This window comes from Gambusia affinis, linkage group LG09 (genome assembly GCF_019740435.1).
Source record: "Gambusia affinis linkage group LG09, SWU_Gaff_1.0, whole genome shotgun sequence".
NCBI lineage: Eukaryota > Metazoa > Chordata > Actinopteri > Cyprinodontiformes > Poeciliidae > Gambusia > Gambusia affinis.
The window spans coordinates 8,829,347-8,856,592 of record NC_057876.1 but is presented as its reverse complement, the minus strand read 5'-3'; the positions used below and the strand labels follow the sequence as shown (position 1 = coordinate 8,856,592).

The 27,246-nt window shown below is 39.6% G+C and overlaps 2 long non-coding RNA genes across 3 annotated transcripts; one reads left to right on the top strand and one right to left on the bottom strand.

Moving 5' to 3' along the window:
- Positions 1-1,049: 1,049 nt before the first annotated feature.
- LOC122837321 lies at positions 1,050-3,168 on the bottom strand. The gene is made up of 2 exons (XR_006371748.1): positions 3,085-3,168; positions 1,050-1,480 (listed from the first exon to the last, which is right to left on the bottom strand). It is a non-coding gene; the product is annotated as an uncharacterized LOC122837321 (long non-coding RNA).
- On the top strand, positions 1,416-27,246 carry LOC122837322. 2 transcript variants are annotated; one of them, XR_006371750.1, is made up of 4 exons: positions 1,416-1,496; positions 11,126-11,217; positions 25,577-25,717; positions 26,264-27,246. It is a non-coding gene; the product is annotated as an uncharacterized LOC122837322 (long non-coding RNA). The 2 variants fall into 2 exon arrangements; XR_006371749.1 differs by lacking the exons at positions 1,416-1,496; positions 11,126-11,217 and adding an exon at positions 23,958-25,265.

Here is a 27,246-nt window from a genome sequence, read left to right as displayed (position 1 = left end):
AAACAACAGGATGTTAGAGTGAACAATGCAATGTTAGTGTTTATAACCCAACGCTACCTTAAGAGGTCCTATAACTTTACCTCTGAACTGCCTGCTTTGTTCCATGATCTTGTTTGTTCGCTACTGTTCTTTAGCAAACCTCTGAGGCCTTCACGTAACAACTGTACCAAGGTTTGCTAAGCGTGTGACTTGTAAAGGTAAACAGTTGCTCTTTCTTTAGATATACCAGAAAAATACTAGATAAAAATGTACAACACGCATTTCAGACTCTTTTGTATTTTATACAATGACTCACGTTTACACACTACTATGTGTTGCTCCATCACATAAAATCCCAAGAGGCAAGGGTTTGAGACAGTGACGGGATAATAATCGCAACCAAATTCTGTTAAAACTCACCTTCAATCTAAAATTTTGACTTTATTGTTTCAAAGAGCTTACTAGACAGTAGTAATTGCATTTTAGTGTATTTTGTGCTGATATAAAAGTCATTGTCACTTTTACGAGCACTTATCCTTTAAAATTTGCTTAAATCAGGTGCATTTCACAAAAAAGTAAATCCTGTAACCATGATGGCCTAAAGCTAAAACATTTATTACAAGCTTCTGCAGAACTATACAGTGAAAAATCCACATAATTTCTTAGAGAATAAAAAATGTTGCCACTGAACCATAAAATCCATGCATCTCCAACACATTAACTTTTCATGAGTGTTGCATTTTTCATCTAATCCAATCGGTTTCTTCATTTTTTATTTATTTAGCAGGAGATCTACCGATACATAAACTCACATTTTCACAACCTATATATGAAATTCAAACAATTACAACTAGCGAATTGTTTTCTCTAGTAATGTTGTTTTAGTTAACTTGTTATTAATGTACTTTTGATTGAAAAGACAAAAAAAATAAATAAATACTGATATGTAATTTAGCTGCTCCATACCTGGCTTTCAACATGCCTCGCAAGTGACAACATACAATTTCAGACAACAAAACAGAATGACAAAAAATGCATGATAATTACTATTTTACAAAACATCAAAAAAGTTAAGTTAAAAGTTATATATTTATTTTTGTTGTTTTCGTCACAGACAGCTGAGCTTATAGGCCTCTTATGTTAAACTCTGATGTGCAGACAGCTGTGCCTTGCCGTCTGCACAGGTAAAACCTCGATGTCGAGACACTCCAGGTAAATAGGTCACGGCAGCTCACGGGGAGATGGAAAGGCAGACACAGAAGCATAGGGGGGGAACAGAAGGGGTCGCATCAGGGAGGGGACAGGAGTCATTTGCATGGCTATGCCTTAAGTTTTGTTGTTGTTGTTTTGTTGTTTTTCAGCCACAGGGGAGCGGCAGGGGTGATGATGTCACCGAGAGCGCCTGGCATGTAGGGCAGCAGCTGCCTCATTTCTGAGCCGTTCCACATTTTTGCACGTCGTCGTGAAGGAGATGTCATCTGAGCAGAAACCTGTCTGACAGCTGAGAGTGAAATGAGGTGAGAAATCAAAGTCACATTCTATTTGGGAGCATCTCCTTGGTGCCTATCTGCAGGCTGAGATCACCGGCGGTCTACTCTGTCTCCCTCCTCATGCCTCTTCTCCTACACTACCTCTTTGCCTAAGCTTCCAGACAGAAGGGACATCACTCTCCACTCCATAAAACACACTTTTTCCCAATAAATACTCAGCATATACAGCAATGTAGGTGTCTACAGGATAATACTATATCTTCTGGATTCTAAACAAGCAAAAATGGCTCCTACAGTGTCTTGCACGTCTTGAACCTTTTCACATTTGGTCTCTGTATAAGCACAAAACTCATTCTATTCTATTGGATTTTTCTATAATAGAGCAATACAACATAACAGGTAATTCGGGAGTGAAAAGGTTATTTTTTTTATAGGTTACAATCCATAAAATCTAACATGTATTTGTATTCAGCCCCCAATACTGTGGCACCTCAATTAAAATCCAGAGAAACCAGTTCCCTTCAGAAGTCATTTAATCAGAGAATAATAATCTCAGAGTAAATAAAGCTGTTCTGTGAACCCCTTAGGGATAAAGCTGTAGAAAAAACTTCAAACAGGTTTACATCATTAAACTCAAAAATTTCTTAAGAAATTTAAACAGGGCCTGCCAAAGCGTGCCCGTCGGTTGGAACCCAGCGTTCTGATGCTAAAAATTAGCATCAATGCTAAAGTAAGCTGCAGTGTACTCAATAGGATGTGGAGAGTCACAAACATGTCGAGTAACATGGACTTACTCCATCCAGTATGTTAAAATTAGTGTATGACATAAAATTGGCCCAAATGCCAATGGTAGCCTAAATGCTACCAGTGGCATGTGGGGTATAACTAGCATGTTGTCTTACTTTGACTTCCTACATTCAGTGTGCTAAACATGGCTAATCAATTAAAACAATAGCAAAAACGCTTATTTTAAGGAAAAGCCTGATGCTGATGCAAGGCAGTGCATTAGTGGGGGGCAGTGCACTGCTAATGTTTGTGCTAATGTTAATGCACTGCCTTCTGAATTTTACTTTTTCAAAAGTAAACACGTTGTTTCCAGAAAACACGCTCATCTCTTAGCAACAGATTATCAACAAATATTGTTATTGTTCAAAAAACATACAATTTCTTTTGCTCTTCTGATGTACTACTTATTTTATACGACTTAAGAATTGTGCAGTTAGTGAATTTGGTAGAAAAGTGAAAATGTTTTTTTATTTGTTATTGGTGGTAAATATATTATAAGACAGACATTCAAAACAAAATAAAAATCTGATTCCTACTTTATAGCATTTATGTACCAGAAAAAAAGACGCTCACCTCTTAACACCAAATTATTGTTTGTAAAACATAAGCTCTTTTGAAATACTGTTTATATACTTAGGTACAAGAAATTTATAGTTGTTGAATTTTGCAAAAGTAAAAAGCAGATGTTTACTTCGTGGCACTTGGTTACCAAAAATGTGCTGATCTCTTAGCAACAGGTTAGCAACAAATATTGTTGTTGTTCAAAAAAACTAAAATATTTCTTCTGCTCTTTTGAAATACTACTTGTCTTATACTATTTACTACTTACCAAGAATAGTGCAGTTAGTGAATTTTGCAGAGAAGTTAAAATGTAACTTTTTCGAAAGTAAAAATCAGATGTTTACTTCGTGGCACTTGGTTACCAGAAAACACACTCATCTCTTAGCAACAGATTAACAATACATATTGGTATTGTTCAAAAGATGTGAGATTGCTTCTGCTCTTTTGAAATACTACTTATCTTATACTACTTAACAAGAATTGTGGAGTTAGTGAATTTGGTAGAAAAGTTTTTTTTTTTTTTGTCTTTGGTGGTAAATGTATAATAAAACAGACAATCAAAACAAAACAATAATCTGATTTATACTTCGTAGTAGTTTGTTACCAGAAAAAAATGCCCACCGCTTAACACCAAATTAATAACAAGTAATATTATTGTTTGTAAAACATAAGCGAGTTTGAAATACTATTTATCTGCTTAGACACAAGAAATTTACAGTTGACAAAACTTTGCAAAAGTAAAAAGCAGATGTTTACTTCGTGGCATTTCATTACGGTAATGGAAGGAATATAAATAAAGAGACATTCTATTGATGGTAGAATGCTCTCCTATGCAGGCCTGTCATAGCACAACTATGGCACAACTGTCAACCTGATGCACTCACTGACCCCTAGGGACTTTCCTCAAGAGAGAGCTCTTTCTCTTTTTAAGGTCTACTCTTCTGCCACTGCTGAGATGTGTTGCAGCTCGTTGGCTACTGCATAAGGAGTGCCATCTCAAAGAGTCACTCCCCCATTTCCTTCGGCCTTGATCTGCAGTGATAGTCTGTTTGTGTTGTGTACTTGTGGAGCTTGATGTGAGTTTTCTGTTAGAGTAAATGTGTGTATTTGTTCATTGTGGAAGGTAGTGTGCGGGTTCTCTGTCGGTTTTTGTTGCAGCCTTTTCATCCTGTTTTTAGGTTAGACAGGAAACTCAACCATTGTACCTATTTTGCTTTCTTGCATACAGAGCTGTATTTATTTCATAGTTAGAAAGGGAGCATTTTGTTTGTTGTTTTGACCTTGGAAACCCTGAAGCTTAAAGTCCTGTGTGTTTTCTTAGTTTGTGTGCATCCCTTATTTGGTTGGTTTTGCTTTCATTGTTCAGGCTGAATCCAAGAGCTGAATCACCTCTTCTTCTTCTTCTTCTTCTTCTTCTTCTTTTTTATGGCGATTGGCAAGCAACTTTTAGATGTGCATTACCGCCATCTACTGGAATGGAGTGTGGATCGGGACGCTAACTATATACACCCCCCTCAAAAAACCTCCCAAGTGCAGTCAGGTTCTTCAGAGTCCTTCTAATGACCTCATTATTTGACTCAGGTGTGTTGAAGTAGAGATACATCTAAGAGTTGCAGGACACCGGCTCTCGAGGACCAGGGTTGGACACCCCTGGTATAGATCATGCTTTGTTTAGAGCAAATGCAGCGATAGAGCGTATTCCTAAAAGTTCAGGTGATCGGCAAATCGATAAATTTACGTACCTGGTCTCTTAAGAGAAACTTTATAAATAAGTCAAGATACATCTAGAATTCCAGCTCTAGAAAAAAATCAGCCAAGTCTTTGGATTTACGTAGGAATTACTGGATTAGCGATGTTTCTGATGTTTTTAATTAGACTCCACCTCTCCTGACACCCCCACCCTGGAGCACTGAGATCTGGACCAAAGCTAAGACTCCAGATCATAACAGTCACCCAAAGGTTTACACCCATGCGGCAGCTTCGGGTCGGGTTGTGATCATGAGCCGATCTGACATCTGAAAAAAGGCTTGGACTTTGGTCCCGACTAGGTCTGAACCAATTCTGCCTAAAAATGAAATGATTTCTGTAGTTGCCACTATTTACAGAACTGTGACGATGTTTTCTTTCTAATGGCGTTGGGGTGAAAAGATAAAGAATTAAAGAACATCGGCCCCATGTCCATTTATGGGTCCGGACCAAATGTTCACCGACACTTTGCGTGGAGCAGATCATTTTTGCTCAGGCCGGAAAATAACTGTGAGTTTGTTTTTTTGTTTTTTCCCCTCTGCTCTTTCTAAAGCCAATCAGCCATCAGTAGCCATGAATATCGATGGCTACTGGTGGTTTTCAGGTCTCTGTTGGCTGTAGAAAAGTTTATTCATGGTGTTTTTCATTTTGTTTTTAATGCAAAAATATTGTCAGCAGTCTGGCTGGTTATATGTCCCACTCAGACATCTCTTTCCCTCACAATTTGTGGAACATGCAGCAAATATATATAATCTGCGCTAGACCCAGAGCATCCAGACAGCCCTGCTGCGCCCTAACATGATGATGCGCTGGAACCATTAGATTGTCCTGTTGCTCTAAATTGGCATTGCTGGAGGATACTTGACATCTGTTTTATTTTATTTTTTTAATGTTCCAAATATTTGACCAGTCGTGATTTTTGTCATATCCATCTATCCTTGGCGTAGCTATATCGTGCGTATTCTGGACTTGCAATAAGTAGCTGAACACAGAGGTGCTCGCAGCTATACGCACTGTGTGTACCTTGAGATTTTCCTTTAAGTAAAACAGAAAAGAAACATTTTTTATAGACATATATATATATTTTATTATCTAACCCTCTTTAATATTAACATTTAGGAGAAAAGAAGATCTATTGTGTCAAAACATCTTGTACGTAGCGAGTCTGTGTGCGCTCGCCAAAGCCTAAATGTTATTGGTCAGTTTACTTTTGTAAATTTGGCGGCTTGGCGCTCTTCCTGTTAGCTAAAAATGAATGACTGGAGTTTGAATCCTCCCGTAGTTCTAGGAGCGGTCGTTTGGATCCTGCCAGAGCTTTTTACCATGTGCGCGGTTCTGGCAGGTCGTCGGTTTATGAGCTTTTTGTGTGTGGCTGAATTGATTGACAGGTGCCATCATATCAATTGAACAAGCGCGCGCGCCTGACATTCAAAGTGCGTAAAAGAGGTGACGAAACACCCCAGGACCCCCACACCTCAAAAATTAATCCGGCGCGGCTGGCCCCAATAAATTACTTTGAGTACTCTTGAATGTTTAACAGAGTGTCATTAGATTAGATTAAGTAAGACATCAGTTCAGTATTGAAAAGTGTCTATGAACCGTCTCTAAGATACCAATAATAGTTAAACAAGTCTTGTCGGTCAAGCTTGTTTACTTTTAACATGATTTCACCCAGGAGAAGCCTGTGTGTAAGCACTTTATAGCTCGCCACCAACAGGAGAGTAACCCATTACTGGGCGGGGGGGAAACTAGGAGAATGGATTGCTCCTTTCACTGTGTTTCTATTAGTTTTCATTAGGCGGCCCAGGGAAACCTGGAGATTTATAGGGAACATTTGCTTTAAATTCACCCCTGCAGGGTTTCACCTGATTGGTGCATGGGACAGACAATGATCAGCCACCATCCGTCTTAACAGTCTGCTTCCATTTCCATAAATTCTCCCCGTCTGTGTGAGAACAGCAGCCTGTCATAGTCTACAATGTCACAGGCATCCACCCCAGCTGGACTTCCACCGGCTCCAATCCCTGCCTTATTCTTGCGGGGCTTAGAGCGGATCACCGCTGACAGACCCGCACCTTGAGTTGTTCATGTCTGAGGACGTGTCAATCACAGCTGCTCGGGGACGCGTCTGTATGAGACAAAAATAACCTTATTTTCTCCTTCCTTCGGAGGAGGAGGAGGAGGATGAGGATGAGGAGGAGACAACATCCTGCCAATTTTCCAGCGTTAATGTTGCTATTGATTTGCTAGATGACCACCAAAGCTGGCGGGTCAATCAGAGATGTTTGTCAGAGAGAGAAAAGTGCGATTTTCTCAAAAAGGAACTAATCAAGCCCTTCACTCCATTTGATGGAACATATGACACATTATTGCTGCCACCATTATTCACCACACAAGTAGTGCGATTAGACGGAGGCAAAAAACTTTTGATTAAATTTCTCTTTGTGCCCAGTTATTCTCTCCTTTGATTTATGTTTGTTGCTCTTCTTTTTCTTCTTTTTTTTACATGGAGTAATCACTCTCTGATTGTTATTCCAAACTTCTCCAAGAAAAGGGTGTGATCACTGCAAAGTAATGTCATACAGAGTGTGCAATGATTAATCTGAACTGGCTTGGTGATATAGGATTTCCTCCCCACAGCAGGATCAATAGCTTCTTCTTCAGCTAGCTGGAGTCTAAGATTTCATTAACCCATTTAGAAAGACTTGGCCATCTTTTGTGAGTTATTATGAAAGGGTAAGCAGGCCAAACACATTCTTCAGCCTGCAATGATGTCCTCTCTGTTTGGCATTTTTTCTTATTCTCTCAGCCTACAGAATAGAAATGATGGCGTAGATTTATATGCGTCCCGTTCGATGGCAGATAAATCCCTGTGTTTAACCAATCAATAAGGCTGTGATCCATCAATTGTATTTCACGATCGCTGTCTGAACCACTCCTTTCCCTTAAACATTTTTTTATATATATATGCACATTGCTGGTCATGAATAAATGTTTTCCTTAGAAATTACAAACCTACCATTTGGTTGGCGGCCATATTACTTCAGACTCCAACCCTCGACCCCCATGTTTTATTCATTATTCCACCGTCCGGGGAGCCAAACTTAAAAGCGGCCGACCTGATGTATTTGATCCCTCTGATGTTTTGATGAGATCACTCACACTCCGAAGCATGTTTTCCACCTCTCCGTCTACTGTTTCATTTTGCCCTGATGACTGAGCTCCATCTGTTTCCACAACATTGGCCCGCCGCACATTAGCATTAAAGGGGTCTATTCGTTCGGGCCCAGCGGCCTGGAGTGGTTGCAAAAGAGGGGGTTTGAGGCCATCACTGTGAGCATCCGTGCAGCCCAGAGAGCCTCTCCTCACTGCAGCTCTCACAGCGCGCAGCTCTCCTTCTCCATCTTATTGTTGCTCCCGTGGAGCTGAACCGCCTGCTGTTACCAGGCCTGGGGGACAGCCTGTCTCATGTACGGAAAGGAAAAAAAGAAAAAAAAAGAAGAAAAACAGAAAGACTCGGGTGAAAATCAATTCCTCATTAAACTAATTTGTAAAGGCTGCATCAGAAGGTGTTTAACATTTGCTTTGGCACAGCTGTCAGTTTGAGGCGACCTTGGGAACACGATGTGTTGCCTGACAAACAGCGTGCACGCCTAACGACGAGGAAGGCGTTTGTTTCGCTCGCTTTCTTGACTGATGGCTGGGGTCATTGCTCCCTTCACTTTGTAACGTGGAGAAAACCACGGCTCTGTGACGTACAAATCAGAAGCCGATCAATGGGAGGGAGTGCACCGTTGTCAGCGGCATGAATTGGAAATGTGCAATTGTGACTGGAATTCAAAGATCACAAAGTAAGCTGTAGGTAAACTAAACAGCAGGAGCAGACATGGGCCGATTAGAGGTGTCAAAGTATGACAAGGTTCAACAGAGTTTTGGTGTAAAACATCTGAAAATGTCCATCATTAATTTTTTATGGTTTTCTGTCGTTTTAATGAGAGGCCGGAGAACATGCCAGAGGGTTTTCTCAGTCCTCCTCTTACCCCACCTGTTGCTGCACACTGCTGATCAGCAAGCTGCATTATTACCATTTTAGTGGTTTGAAAAAGGAGGGGAAAAAAATCAGTTACACTTAACACACTTGTGTTACTAAATAAGAGCACGCCCAAGAGATATGATATTTTGCTACTACTATGCAGTACAGTCTTCTCATGGGCTTTTATGTTTTTGGTTTTAACTTGCTTTTGGAATTTGATTATTTTTGACACAAGGATGTTCTAAAGATAGTTTATCATATTTGTGCTGAGTTTTTTTTTCTGTCATTCTGCTATTTGTGTATTTGATGGGATTGCTATGTTTGTGTTAGTCTTTATCTTTTGATTTAGGATTATTTGTCATTCCATTTAGTTCATTCTGTGTTTATTAGTCATCTTCCCCTCAGTTTTGCTGCTCAGGTTCTTCTCCAGTTACCATGTAGTCTTCTAAATAGCCACACTAAGTTTTTATGCTTCTCATCAAGCCTCCCACTAGTTAAAAAACTCTCTTCCCTCAAATTCTCCGTTCTTCTCCTTGTCGCAGCTTTACCAGTAGCTTTGCTTTTTCCACTCAATTCCTGGGGTATATATTCATACCTTGAGGTGTTCGTTCTAGAGTTCTAAGCTTTTGCTTGTGTCTGTGGATTGGAATAACAATAAATAAATTGTATAGATAAAAACATTGCAACTATAACAATCAGCATTTGAACATGAGAATGATACATTCAGTGAAGGTTCGGTCAGTGTCACAACCTGTCAGAAATCATTTTGTGGGATGAATTCCTTCACATTAAATAATCCCTATTAAAAATTTGAATTAGCAGTAAAATAATTATGTGTTAATTAAAAGGATCAGGTTGTGAGAAAAGTAAAGCAGAACTGGTAATCAGCATCGTTAAGAGTTAACTTTAATTTTTGTTTGTCTCACTAAGACCTCCTTACTAATGATTTAATTAAAGTAGAGACAAACAAACACATCTAATGAACAACGATGCTAATGATAATGCTGCTCTACAACAAGCTACAGCAGCTACAGAAAGGGAAAGGGAGCATTTATGACTTGGGATTTAATTGTAGAATATGGATATCTAAACTGATTAAATGTTGGAAATTTGTTGGAAGTTAGTTGCCTTTTGAGAATTTTTTAAAAAAAAGGGACTTGGGGCTGCATGGTGCCACTGTTGTCCTACAGGAAGAAGGTTCTGGCATGCATGAGTTCCCTCTGAGTATTCTGGCCTCAACCCATTAAAAAAACTGGTTAATTAGTCTCTCTAAAATTCCCCTTAGGCATGAGTGAGTGTGTGGGTATGTGTGGGTGCATGTGTGTGTGTGTGGGTGTGCGTGCATAGTTGTGTGCCCTGAAAGTTTCAGTGTTGCCTTGTGATGGACTGTCCAAGGTGTACGCTGCCACTCACTCAGAGTGCGGTGGAGAAAGGCAGCAGGCCTTCTGAAACCCTCTAAGGATAAGCAGGTTTAGCAAATGGATAGATGGAGCTTTGAAGCCTCATTGTGCATTCTAATTCTAACAATATTAATATGAAAAGGAAGAGAAAAAAAAGGAGAGAGGAAGTTAAAGCCCTGACATCTCTTTGATTCGTTGATGGGTTATTTATTCTCACAGACAACCAGTTCCAACCTTTCCTATCTCTTGGCTTGAGAGATTACTGGCTTTGCTGCTCCAAGAACAGATTTGTTTGACTGGAGGTCATTTGGCAACTATTGGTTCTGGCTAAGGTCTTTTGCATGTCTTGGTAGTTCCTCACGTTGGATGTAGAACCGGGGAAAAATAGCACATTCCCAAGACATGGCTGAAGAACAAAACTTTAAATCTTACACAAAATGACTCTACTCTAACAGTCTGGTAAAACTTTTGCCTGACTGATGGGTCTGACTTTCTTTTCTGCTTCAGTTTGAATTGAACACCTGCTTCTCCTGTCCTGGAGTTATCTGATCAGTTTGCCACCGCTCAGCTAATCAGTGGAAAACTTAGGATATATTGAATGATACAGTCAACGAAAAATTGCTTTCCTTACCCTTATTGGCTTATTGAAACCATGAAGAATAGATAGCGCAAAAATGTCAGCAAGGTAATATTGATGCTGTGATGGACCGGCAGCCTGTCCAGGGTGTGCCCTGCCTCTCCACTGTTGACCACTGGAGATGGGCACCAGCACCCCTAGTAGTGAGCCCACTAGGGATAAGCATGCATGATAATGGATGGAATATTGATAGGACCTGTGGAAAAATAGTCAAATAAGTTGAAAACTTTTGCTTCTGTTCACTACCAGGAGAAGCAGTAAGATAGGTAATCATACTATAAGTATTTTATACCAGGTATATCTAGTCAAGAGCTACTTCAAGCCACCGTCACAAGCTTGGGGGAGGGAATGTCATCTTCTCTGTGTGCTCCCTTGGCAGAGGAGTGGAATCACCCATCCTTATGTGCTCATATATCTTTCCTTTTACAGATGACCAGCTTTCCCCTTTAGATTTGACACCCACAATTTATACTCATTTCACATCTCTCCCCAGGCCACTCAGGGGCTCCTTGCTGTGCTGTACCTGCCATGGGTATCAATAGAGTGCGTCGTCTTGGCAAGCTAATGCAGCCCACTCCCACAGAGGTAATCCTTCAGAGGCATCCCGTTGCCTGAAAGAAATGTCAAAGCTCCGCGGTGAGGATCAGTCTATCCTTACATACAGAGATGGAGATGGATCTTATTTAAGCCTGATTTAATTTGGGCTGCTTGGCACTGGTGAAGTGTTGTGTGTAGAACAGGGAGTGGGAGATGGAAATGTGAAGTCTGTCTTTATTGACAGAATCTGGCTTTAGTACAGCAGGCCAGATGCAATGCAAAGTGAACTGACAGATGTGGTGGTCACAGACATTTCTCTGCCTATATTGCCACCTGTAGGACCATATGAATATTTAGTGAATGCTGAGCTGTCTGCAGTAATGCACCCTCCACAAACAACCATAGCCTGCCATGCTGGGCCCAAAAATACTGGCAGAGTTTGAAAGTGTAGCATTGATAATTCATTTTGCACAGCGGGGGGGTGGAAGGCTCAAAACTTAAGGATAAAACTTTGTGAAATATCTAGTCTCACCAGACGTTTGGTTGCTTTTAGACTCCCTGCAGAAAAGAAGATCCATTGGGAAAGGGTTCACATTAAGACTGTTTTAAAGAATTCAAAGCATAGAAAATAGTCAGTGTGTAAATTGTTTACTTAAAACATTGGATGAAATTCTAGATGACTCATATGTCCGTATGTTGTGGTAGAAAAGAAATCTTTAAAATATCAACACCATGTGCATAATACTAAAGGTGACGAATTACAATTCCATTTATTGTATTTGTACATCCTCGGACATAGAAAGGTATTTTTCTCTGTCTAAGGAAAGACATCAGGAATGACCTTAGAAAAGTTACTGCTGCAGAGCATCAATCTGAAAAGGGCTGTATAGATATTTTTAAACAACTAGAAGTCCATCATTGTGTAGTAACAAACAGTATTTTTGAAAGTAGAAAATTTCTAAGACCTTTGCTAATTTTCAAGTCAAAATATTGAGAATAAAATGGAAACAACATCTCAGAGTAAAAGCGAAGCACCGCAGCTGTTTTGTTGTTCCAAGTAGGTTTGGCCTCCATCAGAACAGCCTGATTTCATCCAAACAATGTTTCACACTGAAACAGGAAGATTATTAAATATTATTCTAATGTACTGTCTGACTTAAACACTGCATCAGGAGTGCAGCTCTTTAACTTTCTCTCTCTATGTCAAAGTCTTTAAACCACTTACAAATTTCAGCTGCTATTAGGAATGAGAGAGGGCCATGAGGCTTCTGTAAGACAGACTTAGTTCTGTGGATGGAAAGAGTGTTTCAAATCTAAGAGGAATCAACCAGACACTAAAGATTCATTTCCACGTCGAATCGAGGGATGTTCCACCATAGATGAAAAAGTCAAAGTTCGTCTCAGAAAGACTTGGAGTGAAAAGTCTCAGGAATGCATCAGGGACAGGCAGTGATGACAACAGCAAACATAAGGATTTAGACTGGTGACCATGGCAACGTTTCTCTTAGACATCTCTCGGTTCTTCTTGTGGTTCTTATTCTCCTCCTGGCATGTTGTTGAGCTGTTGAAGACTTTCAAAAGGTCTTCCTGCCATGTTGTAGCTCTTTGCTCCAATAAGAAGGAGATGCAAGCCGGTAAAATGATGTGTATACCAGGAGACGTTCTGGCACAGATGACTAACCCCTGCATGACAAATCCTTCACTTCATTTTATCAAGAACAAAGATATTTCCACAGAACATTCCAGGAAAATCCTCCGTGGTTGTTAAACTAATCCAAATTTCAATACCTTACTCATAAAAATAATCCTCATAATAAAATCTGAGGATAAAATGTATAATAATTCAAGGGCAATGAATTTATTTGAAAGTGTGACATGATTATGAGTAGCACGAAAAATATGTAGCGAAAATAATATTAAACCCTAGCTTTCCAAAAAATTACACAGCCCCTCTTTGTATGAAAGTGAAATCCTATCAGCCTGCAGCTGTAACCAAGGCCTCAAGGCCGTGTGCCTCACTATAACAAAACATTCCCTGCTAGCTAGAGTTAAAACGTATTAGTCTGATTTACCTGAGGAGAAAAGGAGAAGCTAAGAATGTCACATGTGGCGATAGCTCAGTGACACAAGCATGAACTCCTCTGGAAACCAAAGTATCCGAGGGTCAAAGGTGAGTTCATCTGCCAACAGCCAAAGCTAGACAATAAATTCTGCCGTATTAAATAAGCAGCATCAATGTTGGACTCTTCCAAAGCTATTACAGCAACAGACTGACTGCATAGTAGAAAGGGTTATGATAGGGCCAAAAGAGACACAGGCACAGTCTGTCTGAGAAACAAAGACGTCAAATGTTGCAAGATTGCACGAGATCAGAAAGGTACTGATCAAATGTTTATACCATCTTGTCACAACTCAGAATTAAAACTAATGGAAGTGTTAATCAAGAGTCTACTACCAGTTTCTCAGATATAGTGACAAATCAAAGAACCTACTCTTTTTTATTTTGTTAAAAATGCAACACTAATATTTAAAAAATAAGCATTTCTCATCAGACAGAAGAGTTTGGAAAAGCATTAGACATTGTTCAAATTCTGATGTTTTCCAACTCACCACCACTGTAATTCCTAATGACAAAACTGTATTCTCTGGCACTTCATCAAGAACTTAGCTTCAAGTCTAGGAGAAAAAAAAATTCTTCATACATACATGAGAGCAATTCTAGTGTGTCTAAGTAAAGAAAAGTTACCTTATAGCTCACACAATAGAAACAAGTAATGTTATTAAATCCTTTCTGCAGCCCCAGACCGTTAATCTGAGCTAATTCTTAGGTACAGCATAAGGAGCTAATCTATTCATGAGGCACTTAGAGCAGTTGCTCTTCCTCCTCAGTGGAAGTAGACAGTCACGGAGGTTTAAGCACCTGCTTAGGATGCCTTCCAGAGACTTATCAGAAGGTCTTTTGGAAATCTCTGACTGAGAAGAGGCCTTGAGGCGAACCCATGCATGATACGCTGAAGCGACAACATTCTAGGTCTGTCTAGAGGGGTCGCACCTTGAAAAGGTATTCATAATTCTTCAACATTTTTCATTCCTGACGTTTTCTGCTGTTTCTTTGACTTCATAATGCTGCTTGTTCACAAATATTCTCTGATTAACCTCCCAGGCCTTCTCAGCTCTAACCATAAGGATACTATTAACTAATTATGTGACTTCTGAAGGAAATTACATTGGATGTTTTTTTCCAGGAATATTAGACCAAAGGAGCTGATTACTAGTGCACATGACAGTTTTCAGATTTTTATGTTTGAAAAATCTTGATGACCATTTGTCATTTTCCTTCCACATTGCAAATGTGCGACAAAAATAATACCTAAGGTCAATAATGTCTCATAAAACCCCTTTAGAATACATTGTTTTTGAGGTTATAATATTGCAAAATGTGGATAAAACTTGAGACGTTCCTGTTCCTCAGAGATGAGCATCAAGAAGCAAATCAAGAGTAAGTCCTGAACTTTGAAATGCTTCATACTTTCCTTACTGTTGAGAAGGTTTGCTTGCACCTACAATACAATCTGACCTTACCAACACAAACCTTAGGAATCAAAGTCAAAAATATTTCTCAACCTAACATAAAAATACAGTAATAGTATCTTAAATTTTGTGTTTTTTCTAATTTATCTTCACAAGCTAAATTCCAAAACAACCATCAAACTTTGTCTCCTGTTTATCTAATAAAAGAATGGCTCTTTTTAGTGATGCCTTAATGTGGCAGATGGCTTGACAGACACACACACACACACACACACACACACACAATCTGCTAAGAGTAAAGGTGATGACGATCAGCAACACTCCTAATGAACACTTTAATTGCATTTCCTCAGTTGTAATTTTCTGGTTTACTACTAATATTGTAAAGTGAGAAGGAAAATACACAAAGAAATAAATAAAAATCCAGACACTCCGTTAGCTAATGCATGAGGCAATAACAGAGGGACAGATTACTTGTCGGCCCCAATGAGTACATGTGAGATTAGGATGAGCATTTTCTCTGATTTCAGCGCAAATTCGAGCCATAGTGCTGTTTGTGTCACACAGAGAGTATTGTTCTGCTGATGAGAAGAGTCCAGCTGGCATGCGCTACCGTTTTGCTCTCACGGATCTTAGTAAGCAGAGCCTTGACTAAACAGCAAATTGTATTATTCTTCTGTATCTTCATTGCTCCTGATTCTAATTGTGTATGTGTTCCAGTAAATCGATCAATCAACGCATGCTGCCATGGTCACGCAAAAAAAGGAAATGTGAATGCCACGCACGCAGCAATCACTCCTTGTTTTTCTCTCAACCCTCTGACACACACACACACACGCACACACACACACACACACACGCCTACAGATATTTGTGGTACTTGCAGACATGTTGTCCGGGAGACCATTCCTTGTTTGGATGTGTTGTCAAGGAAACAAAGATGGAAGAAAAATCTGTTCGTTGAAATTTTTAGAAAATCCATCTGTTAGATTGGAAAATGGAGAAAGTAGTGCTAAGCCTAGTTGGATGAGTGCCTCCAATAAAACACATCCTCCAAAGGGAAACGGCTTTTATTGATTTTGCCACAGTATTATTAATATAAAAATGGAGCCTGGACATTGTAAATAAGCCTAGTGAATTCCTTTTATTACAGTCCAGTTGAACCTTTTCCCGGTCGAGCTAAAATTTGTGAGACAAAAAAAGAGAGAGAGAGAGAGAAAGAAAATCCAAGTCGGGTGACCTACTGCAGAGTAATTACAGCCGAACTGACCACCCATGTCTCTATTCTGCATCACAGGATGTCTAAACGCTTATAATCACCTTTGATTACTGGTGAAAAGGTTAAGCTGAATCAATCCTGCAGCCCAATTTGCTACAAATTCCAGGAAAATATGACTAAAACCAAGGGATTTAGGAGCCTGCTGCTGCTTAGGGATGCTCAATGATCAGATTGTTGCTTTGGGAAAATAATAGCATGTTCTGCATAAGGAGTCGTGGCATAATTTCATTGTTCCTACCCCAGAGAACAGCAGCAGCAGCTGGACAAGCACAGTGGAAGGCTCATTACATATTGTGCAAGCGATAAAAAATAAATAAATAAAAAGCTCAGTGTGGCCTAAATATCTCGCCACAGCAGGATCTCCTCTGTTTTCACACATTTCCTGATTCTGTCACATCTTCACTGTTCTGCTCATCTGCTTCCGTTCCCTCCAGCTGCATCTCCCTATTTTCACATTCCATGTGGAGGAAAGAACGATGCAGTCAATAGACGCGTTCTCCTGTTGCTCTCTCGCGGATCACCTCAGGTGTACCCGTTTTCATCTTCCTGTGAGAGTTTACATTCTTGGAAGTTGGCTCATATTGTTTGTCACAAGGAATGATTCTGCCAATTTTGTCTGAACAAAACTACCTGGAAATGCACTGAGACATGTTGCGGGCCGGAGCTGTTAGTGATTAATGCCAAAACAAAGACTAAACATGCAAACCTCACAGTGCTAAAGTGAACTGATTAAAATGAAAGCAGAAGAACGTTGACAAAAGATAGATGAGGATTTATTGATGCAGCAAGTGTCCAGATGATAAAGTTATACGTGTTTAAGTGAAACATTGCCAGAATATAATAGCAGCTTTCCAATCATCCTTTATCATTGTTAATCATTGTCAGCGTAGCGTATTGAGGCTAACCTTTAGGAACTCCATTTGGGACAAAATATGCTGTCAAGATAAATTGATTAGAGAGACTGCAACATACATGCCGTTGCTAAATAAGCTCAGCGTTCGCTACACAGTGTGTAGCATGGCAGTGATATTTTTGAAGCTACAGATTTCTGAGCACATAGTCTTTATTGATATTATCACCTTTAAAAAAGACGAAATGCCTTCTCTTAAATAATTGAAAACTGGGATCGATTGCTATTGGGAGTTTTGTGCGTGATCGCTGCGCTCAAATTCAGTATGTTCAACTCTGACCTTGAGAAGCCATGTTGTTTTCACTAACTTGTAGAGAGCAAAACTCAGTGCTCTATGATAAATACAATTTTTGTTTTCGACACTTCATGCAAAATAATAAAAACACTACAGTCTCCTTCCGAGTTGAAAGCTTGGTGACTGCTGCCTTTACGCACGACACAGCTGTGACGTGGTCGCCATGCACACACACTGGCAGACTTTGCAGGGTCCTGATATTGATAAACCTTAAGCTGAAGCCTCATGCCTCAAATATAGAAGCAAAGAAATTAGAGTGAGCCAGAGGTGCCGGGTCGGCTTATATCTAAAGCAGACACAAGCAATGAGGCAGCAGCTGAGGGTCTTTTGCCACTTCGCCCATGCCACTGTACAAATGAATACCCTAAATAGAAACACAGATGTATTGTATTTATGTGGATTACAATCTTCTTAGAATCTTTCTGTCTGACTGCCACTCACATCCTAAACCTTGTATGATGTTTCCAAGACGCTCTTGTTTTAAGGGGTTCGGGTCTGCTTTCTTCCCGGCCCCTCTAAGGCCACCTGTCAGACTCAACCTCCACCACCAACTAATCTGCCTTTAACCTTAATGAAGTCTCTATGATTGTTAGCTGCAGTTCATACTGCATTAACTCGTCGTAGCATTTTAACAGAACCTCTTGAGCTATTCCTTTTAGATGGCAACAATGACTGCACAGGAACTCTTTGACGATCTTTCCTCGGTTCTCTTCCCTCATCAGGGATCCCACTGATTTCCGTGGAAAGCAGGGGCTGAGGTGTCATCACACGCAGTGATGCTTCTGTGTGGCCTGGGACACATCAGCCTCCCATGCTGCATTTGAGTCAGAAAGCCCTGTCAAAACTCCTGACTCGAGAGGCTCGTCTCAGGGAAGACAAAGGGGAGAGGTGGAAGACAACAGAGGCGAAGAGGAGGAGGAAGGTGAGGGGCGGCAGGAGCTGAGGAAGTCCAGGTCACTGTGGGATCTGACAGCAGAGGGCAACGTCGAGCTTAATTTAGGATTCACTCCCTGAGAAGCAGATGTTACATCTTTTATCGGAGGAATAAAGAACGGCATGCTTTTCGTCATCTAAAATAATTTTGTCTGGAGAAGCACCTGCTCAGCGCTCCATGTGTGAGTTAAACTAAGAGACGTTTCAGACACACAACCAGGCATCTTTTCTGTAATGATGATCCAGTTTTTATATCTGCAGTGACTCTTTATTTTCCCTTGGCAATACACTTTGTCACATTTATTCAGTTTAGGTTTCATTTGATTAAAACAAGGAATTGTTGGAGCATAAAATCTAATTACAGTGAAACAATAACTTATATGTGCACACGCAAACACTGGCGCGCACACACGCCCACGCACGCACAGAAGAAAAATGCGAACAGAGAAGGCATTTCTCCGAGTCTGAGCAAATGAAAAGGGAAATTGCAGTTTCAGTTTTACACTTTTGGTCAGTGACAGTGATTTAAAAACTCGTTATAATTTCCTTGCCTGGCATGTTAATACACTGTGAGGATGAAAAACAAGATGTTCCACTTTTCTGTTTGGAAGACTTCTGGGTAAATTCACAGAGCTGAACACTGGAAATGGTGCACAGAAAATAACTCCTCCCCTCACCCCCCCCCTCCAAGCACAGGCAAGCAAATAAATTGTCTGCTCATTTTAATATTTAGGGAAGACCTGTGAAAATATTACTCTAATGATAAAAAGGCTGCGGGTTTATATAAACTGAAAACTAGTGAGTTATCAGTTTGATTTGTGCATGTGGGTGAAGATAAGACTCTTGGTGGTTAGATGTTATCCCCAAAGCAATTTTATTTGGTTGATGAGTCAGTCATGGTATTTAGCTCACCTCAGCTCAGTATCATGGGCTCAAACCAAGGAGCGCCAGAAGGAAAATAAAGTACAGATTTTTAAAAGAAGGGCATATCTTCAGTCGCATTGATTATTGCAACAGCGTCTTCACAGGTCTGTCCAACAAATCAATCAAACAGCTGCAGCTGTTCCAGAATGCTGCTGCTTGCGTTCTCACTAAAACCAGGAAGATAGAGCACATAACACCAGTTTTAAAGTCTCTCCACTGGCTCCCTGTAGCTCAAAGACTTTAAAATACTGTTGCTAGTTTATAAATCACTGAATGGTTTAGCACCACAATACATTAAATATCTGCTGCTGTTGTATCAACCTTCCAGAACCTCTCAGGTCTTCTGGTTCTGGTTCTGCTCCGCATCCCCAGAACCAGAACCAAACGAGGAGAAGCAGCATTTAGCATCTATGCACCACAAATCAGGAACAAACTTCCAGAAAACTGTAAAACAGCTGAAACACTGACTTCTTTTAAATCTCAACTAAAAACCCACTTGTTTAGAGTTGAATTTGAAACGTAATCAATTGCAAATTTATTGACGGAACCTGACTTAATGTTCTGTTTTGTGTTTCTGTGTTTGATTTGATGTAAAGCACTTTGAAATGCCTTGCTGCTGAAATGTGCTCTACAGATAAAGTTTGATTGATTGATTGTATAAAATCAACCTTTTTGAGCTTTATGTTACATTTTTTGGACATTATTCCCTCATAAAAAATATGTGTGGAATCCTTGGAGCTGCAGTCACCAGTCGACCACAGAGCCCCTCTCCTCTTCATCTTCCTCACTCAGCTCCTTCAGACTGGCGGCAGCAGCAACTATCAAACACCTGGTTTAACTTTCTCAGTCCAACTCTCTTGAGAACGATTGTAAGCAGCTTGATAGATGGAGATGATGTGCCGAAGGGGGAGTGTCGGAAAGAGTAGGGGTTTCTTAAAGGGAATTCCAGTTTCGTTTTTCTTTTCAGTTCTATTTGATGTGTGCAGCAATTTTTTAGCAACTGAATGTAACATAGTAACTTGATTGTGCTTTATAATGGCACCGTGTGCTTGGAAAATAAATAATGCCTCCCATTTAAATTAGGTTCAGCAGTAAAGCCTAATCTGAACTCTTCCAATCTCCCTTTAAACCTTCTGATTCACCTGATCACCACAGTTTAGATCAAGTTTCCAGTTCCACCATGCTTATGTGTTTTGTGGTCTTCCTTTTAACCTTACCTTTTACTCCATTGGATTTCTTTTAGCCATTTCTTCATCCATCATCCATCTTTTTTCTATATCCATATTTTTATGGATAAAAAAATCCATAAAAAAATAATGAAAATAATCTTTTCATTTATTTTGTTCTCCCTCGCTTGCAGCTCTCGTTATCTCCCTTATTTTCCTCTCACCTCTTGTCGTACCTCATCCCTTCTTCATTTCACCCCGCCCGTCTCACCTCCTTCCTGCACACACTCATCTTCCTCGTTCTTTAAATTCCTCATTCTTTCTCAGCCTCGCATCCTTGTCCTACCTCATAAGTTTCTTCCTCCCATTCATCCTTCTCCCTCTTCCTTCTTCGCATCTCGTCTTCCTCCTACTGTTTCTCATTCCACTTGAGAAACAGTGGAATTTCTCTCGTTTCTTCACTTCATCTCTGGAAAGTAGGTTTTCTCATCTCATTTATTCTTCCGGGTCACTTGAGCTAGAACCAGTAACCGGAGGTTTCTTCTGCTCACCCACTCCCCAGATGAGCCTCCACCTTTCGAATCGCTGATAACCTCATCCTCTCCGCTTTAGCTGATTTAACACGTAAATTCGCAGCATTGTGGCGCAATTCCTAATAGGGAGAAAAGGAGTATCGCCATGCAGCAGTAAATTTTAGCATAGTATCTTTACTATGCAGTATCAACTCTAATCAAAACAACTTGACCTAATATGAAAAGGGGCTTGGAGATCTCTTGATTTTGTAAATTAAAACAAAAAGAAAAACAGTGGGTGATGTCCTCACTCATGGGAGAGGCATTTAAGCTAAAGAATGTGATGTACTTGTGAGAAAATCTGGAGATTTGGTCTCTCTGGACTCCGCAGTAAGGACTGACAGTCTGCTGCCACGCAGAAACGAGAAGCCAGTCCCAGTCAGAGGAGAAGGACAGATCAGAACATTCACACACAGCTGAGCATCTCAGAGCAAAAAGTTATTGCCACTTTAAATAGGTATTAAATATAGAGGACTAAAACTTTTAATATGCGGCAGCCACAAATGCCTATCTGCAGGAGGTTAGCAGAGGGACCAATAATGATTGAAACAGATGACAAAAGGTTAATAGAAGTCAGTAATTTGTGTGGAATGTACTAAAAACTTGCAGCTTCACAAGATTATTGAAGAAAGATCCATGAGTGTCTCTTTAAATGAAAACTGTGACCAATTGAAATCCATCTTTGTCATTTTTGTCTTAAAAGACAAAAATATTCATCAAAAACACAGACAACCTGATTGTAATCCTAGCATAATCTATACAGCACATATTTATAGTATATTTGTTTCTTTAAACCTTTGTAAATAATAATTTGTGTGAGCTTTTTCGATTATTGCATCATAAAGGGTTTTGATAGCAGTAAATTATAAGTCCACAAATTAGACACCATATGCTTTTTTTTTTTGTAAATCTGTGTACATAGTAATTTTTTGTAATCTTGTTTGATTATTTCATAACAAACGGTTCTGATAGCAGTCCATTATAGGTCCACACACCATGTGTTTAAGTTGGAGCTTTCTCCATCCCTCACATCCGTGCAATAATGAAACGTCCCCTGCTGTTGAAGTGAAAGTAAATATTTTTTTCCAAGCCCAAGGGCTGCCTATAAATTACAATGGAATTTCCCAAGGAAGTCAGGTTTAGCGCAGTGACTAAAACCTTGCTCCCTATTTCCCTGAGGGTTTCTTTATTAACCAAACAATGAGCCATGATTTACTGTTCGCTATCAGTTTAAACAAGATAGCAAACAGAAACACTGCAAAGGGGGGGAGAGTCAAAGCCCACCTCCAAATGATGACTAAATAATAATCATCAATCAAGACAAAAGGCACACGACTCAGTCCACCTGTGAATGAACCTCCTGCCTCCCCCAACACAGCAGGACTGGGGCCAGTCATCCGAGTCAGTCACTCCCCCTGAAACGCCTCTCCCACAGGCTTAATGACTACTTGATTACACAATTGTTACCAAAGGGGACCACTAATTAGAGTTATTGAGTTTAGTTCTTAAATTGTTTAGAAACAAACAAGTTTTTTTTTTTGTTTTTTTTTGGGGGGGGGTTTACTTTGAGTTGCAGAAGTTGATCTGAGAGAGAACTGATGCAGGTTCTGATGCTGGCCTGGTGGGGAGTGCTGCCACTCCACTGACGTACGTGTCCTAAAGAATTAGTGTAAAGTTCTGCAAAGCATAACAAGAAAGACAATTTGTTGTATGTAATCATTTTCGAAAGTAAAAGAGTCCCTTGCATGTGTTGTTTGCCCAACTATTGCAGCTCTGTTTGCTCTACTCTCCTGCGCAGGCTGCTCCCAGTTTAGGGTCAAAAGAACAATATTATGCAAATTACTCTAGAAATATTTTTTACTGTAATTTGGCACTTTATGAGGATAAGAGAAAAATGTTTTTGGCAAATGTTGTTATCATAGGTTGTACAAACAAATCTCAGAGTGCTAAAATAACAACAACAACAAAAACCTATCCCTGGGGTGTCTGATGCATTTACATGTCATTATGCTAGATTTTTATTCTTTTTATTGTGATATATATTTCATGAAGAATATTTCTAGAAATATTCAGATGTTTTGGACTTGTCACATTGTTGTCGTTTTGGCTTCATTTCAGATTTTCAAATGCTGAAAATGTAAGATTTAGTGTCAGAAAGTCTTACGCTACCGTTGTGTAATTTCGACCTGCTTTTCCGAGGAGAATTGTGCAAATTTAGCGACATTGTCGGTTCTTTCAACCATGCATTTCTGCCTGGGTCCTCCAGCAGTCTCTCAATTTTAACCGTGACAAAGCCACCCCCAAAACCCTTTTAGGTTTTTGAACATAGGTGGACTGACTGGCCAGTCCTTAAGAGGCACTAAACTGCAGCTATTAGATGCAACCCTTCTCCAACACGCCTGAATCAGATGGTGCGGTCGTTCTCCCTTATTCAGACGGTGTTTTGGAGAAGGGTTGGGACTGCAGGATAGCTGCTTCCAGGGACTGAAGTTGTTTTAGGCTTTCTTTTGACCTTTTAGATGAGTCAACGGAAGAAAGTCCTGTTAAAAATGACCACTGATCCATCTTATCTTCATTTGTGGATAATTGCACTCCGTGTGATTCACCAGAGTCCCAAAGAAAGCCTTATAAATTAGTCTGTAAACCCTTCTAGACTAATAGAAATCAATGACTTTGTTGCTCATCTGGTCTTGAATTTCTTTTTTTTTTTTTTTTTTTTTTTTTGCAATCTTTCAGCCCGCTTCTCGTTGTCGGACAGATTCTAATTAGGAGATTTCTTGATTCTAAAGGTTAAGTAGAAATCAGGGCCAGCTGAGCTTATAAAAAGGTTGATTAAAGTTCATTCATGACTTAACAGGAGGTCGGATAACAGTTTTACATGAGGATGTAAAAGGCATTTTTTTTCTTTTTTCCTTCAATAAATGAAATAATCTGTAAACTGTGTCCAGAAACAAGGGACAACTTGCAAACAGGAGTTGAACACATTCAGTTGATTAAGTTTATTTGCAGCTGACTGGTTTTGCTGCATATAAAATGTTTGAAAGTCAGCTGGCTCAGAGCAGCAGCAAGATTTTTATTTATTTATTTATTTATTTATTTATTTATTTATTTATTTATTTATTTATTTATTTATTGTGTGTGTGTGTGTGTTGCTCTCATCAGGATGAGCGAGATCAAACCGACGTAATCTGAGAAATGCGAACTTCTCATTTTGATTCATCCCAACAAAGGCCAAGCAGAGGGGGGAAGATTCATCATCACTAATTATGAAACAGTTTTGATCTGGTTCGCAGCAATGTTGATAGAATCGAACTGTTATCACTCATCTAGAGTCTGTTTCTCAGAAATAATTCACCGGAATCGCTTGTCAAACGTAATACCGTGTGAACAACAACGGAGATGATTTTCACTTTGCACGGCTGTCACAGCACATGTGGTGGCGAAATAAACAAAAAAATATTCAGCAGACACTTTGAGCCATTGTCACTCCACTGGCTGATAACAGTGTGGAAATAGCTGCCTGTCAGGCTGTGTGATTACAGTGGACTGCTGGTAAGAACACTTCCAGAGGGCATATTTAAGACATGTCTCATGTTTCATTTCAACAGTGAATCATAATTTTGCAGGGAGCCGCATCACTGGTAAGACATGGCTTTCTTCATTTGAGCCGAGCGGTGAAATATGTTCGCCAAAATGGGAAAGAAAAGAAATTATTCATGGAAAATGGAAATCAAGTGTTAATGTGATAATATTTCTCTGCCTTTCACAACTAAAAGACATGATGATACATCATCCTTATCCACGCAGCACCTTGAATCTAGAGGCCGGACCGAAGAAATGGAAATGAAAGTGATGATTTTTATTGTCTCTGAGCGACATGGGGATGATTTAAATTAGCCATTAACCAGAACAACAAGATTATGCTTTGTAATTATACTTTTTTTTTCTCTCAAGTAATATCAATTGCATTTACGCTCATAATGAAAATTAATCATATTTATAGATTCACATTCCAAAGGCGAAGTGCGGAGTTTGCCAAGAAGTAGCAAAGTCACAGAGTTATCGGTGGTGTAAGTTTGATCCGTTCCACCGCAGGCTGGGTTTGCTCCAGCTGCCAGTTTTTCTTCCTGGAGGTTAGCTGGAGTAACATCTGTTGCTACATCTCCCTGTCATGTTGACTGAAAAGCTCCTTGAGCAAGGCACCTTGACAAAAGAGGCTCCTCAGCGCCCTCTGAAGCAGATTAAGTGTTGCCTGGTAACTATGAGTGAGCCGAACTGAAAGAGCTTCTGGAAATTATGCCAAGGCTGCCCGCTTGGAGCAGTTACTTAGCTACCAAAACGCTCGAGTATGAAGACATGCTTTCAAATTATGGGATAAACGCTAGGATGTGCATGGGTCTGGAGTAAATGTCTTCACTCTGAAAAATAAGACAGTTCAGGACCTGCTCCGATGTCGTCTTCTTCATTTAAAGGGACTGATGAGTTGGTCTGTTGTTCCCCTCTTTTTGTTTTCACATTAAAACATCTCCATATTAGATGTTACTATTAGAACATTAGGTTTTTAAACCTGCCGTTGAATGCTTTACAAACACATAAATGTGTTGTTGTTTTTGTTTGTTTCTTAAAGAGCAAACTAAATTTTGAACTTCTTCAGAGATAAGTAGAAATGAAGCAATTTTGTCTATTTTAAATTTCCAGTAACATGACATTAATATGAAGTTATACTTTAAGTGCATTACTTTGCAACTTCTGACATGTCCTTGTGTTCTTTGCTTTGGCAACTTTTGCCACATGAAGACCCGTTTTGGCCTAAGGAAACATGGTGGGGAGTGGGTTGGACAAAGGTGGCTAATGAAGACATGCTACAGGTGTGGAGGGTGCTAATGAGGACCAGCCGCCAGAGAAAGAAGCAGATAAAATATTCCCCAAGATAATTAGGTAAGTCATTTTGGTGTTACTATTTTCTCCAGGTGAAGGGGGTGTGAGGGAACAGGTAAGTGGGAAAGGAGGAGCAAGAATCAACCTCCACCAACTTAGTTAATAAGTTATTTTTTAGACAACTAATTGTTATCAAGTGTAAAACTGGTGTTTAATCTATTTATTTATTAATAAACTTCTTAAGCCAAATGCCAGAGTATCTGGTTGGAAAAACTTTTTAATGCTCATTTAGTGAAAAGATCCACTCATGTGCCTAAATCTATACATCAAATGATGCATTCTGAATAACAACAGGCTGTATGAACTTCTGGCAAACAAATATTTGACCAGAATAATTTAGTTCAGCTCTAGTCATTATGCTACTTATATTAAGAAATAATTGTATTGCACTTTATAACAACCAGTCATGTTAACTAGACATTTGTCTGCCAGTCTACCATTCTGACAGTGTGCAGCGAGGGACATTTTTGGAATGGTATTTAAATAAACGCTGCATTAAGGTTACATTACACTCTTTGTTTATTTGTTTTTGTTCCTTTTCTGAAGTGACCACAGTGGATTGAATCACCACCCACTATGAGAATGTCCAGAAGAGATTCACCAAGTTGGAATTCACGAAAAGGCTTTCACCATGACTAACACTGACCACAACCATTGCAAGAACAGCTAGAATTTCTGAGCATTTCCAGACACCTTTAAAGAGCTGCCTCCAGAAAATCAGGACAACCAGAAGGTCCCCCTGTTATCAGGGCGTTACAGGAAGGCTGTAACGAAGGAGATCGCAGACACAATCAAAGCATAAAATGTTAGGACTGTTGAAAGAAATATTAATTACTGTTTTGTTAAAGCTTTTGACAGTGTAATAACACCTAATGACATTATTATGACTACTATTACGACACTTATGACATGATGATTTCTTGATTAATGTCAAGTTGTCATAACAAAGACATTTTGAATAATGTCAACTGTGTATTAAAAGTGTCATGTTTTACTGAATGACACTTTATGACAACAGTCATAAATATTCATGAAGACTTACTCGTGTTCTTGACATGTTGTTATGTCATGTTTATGACGGTGTCATGACAGTCTTATTCACAACCCGTCAATTAAAGTGTTACCTTTTTATGTCCATCATTATCTTTTTAATTCTTTCCAGCTTCCTCTCTTCCTGGAGGATAGAAAACATCCACCACACCATGATGCTGCCTCCACCATGTTCATCATCACCGCTTTAGGTTGACGTGTAATGCCTTACTGTTGTTCTCAAGCCTCAGGCCACTGATTACTAGACATACATTCTCATAACGAAACACGCTGCTGTATTCAAAATGTTTTTACGGCTGCAGGACAAGCTTAAGCAGAGATCAATTGGCTCTAATTACATCTGAGGTTTGCAGTTAGTCTTGGTTTCACTTCTGTGTTATGAGACAGGCAGCTATATTTAGCACACACCTGGTGCTGTGTGTGGTGTTATTCCTCTCCAGTAATGTTTCCCTCTGTTCTTTATGTTATTTTATTTTTTA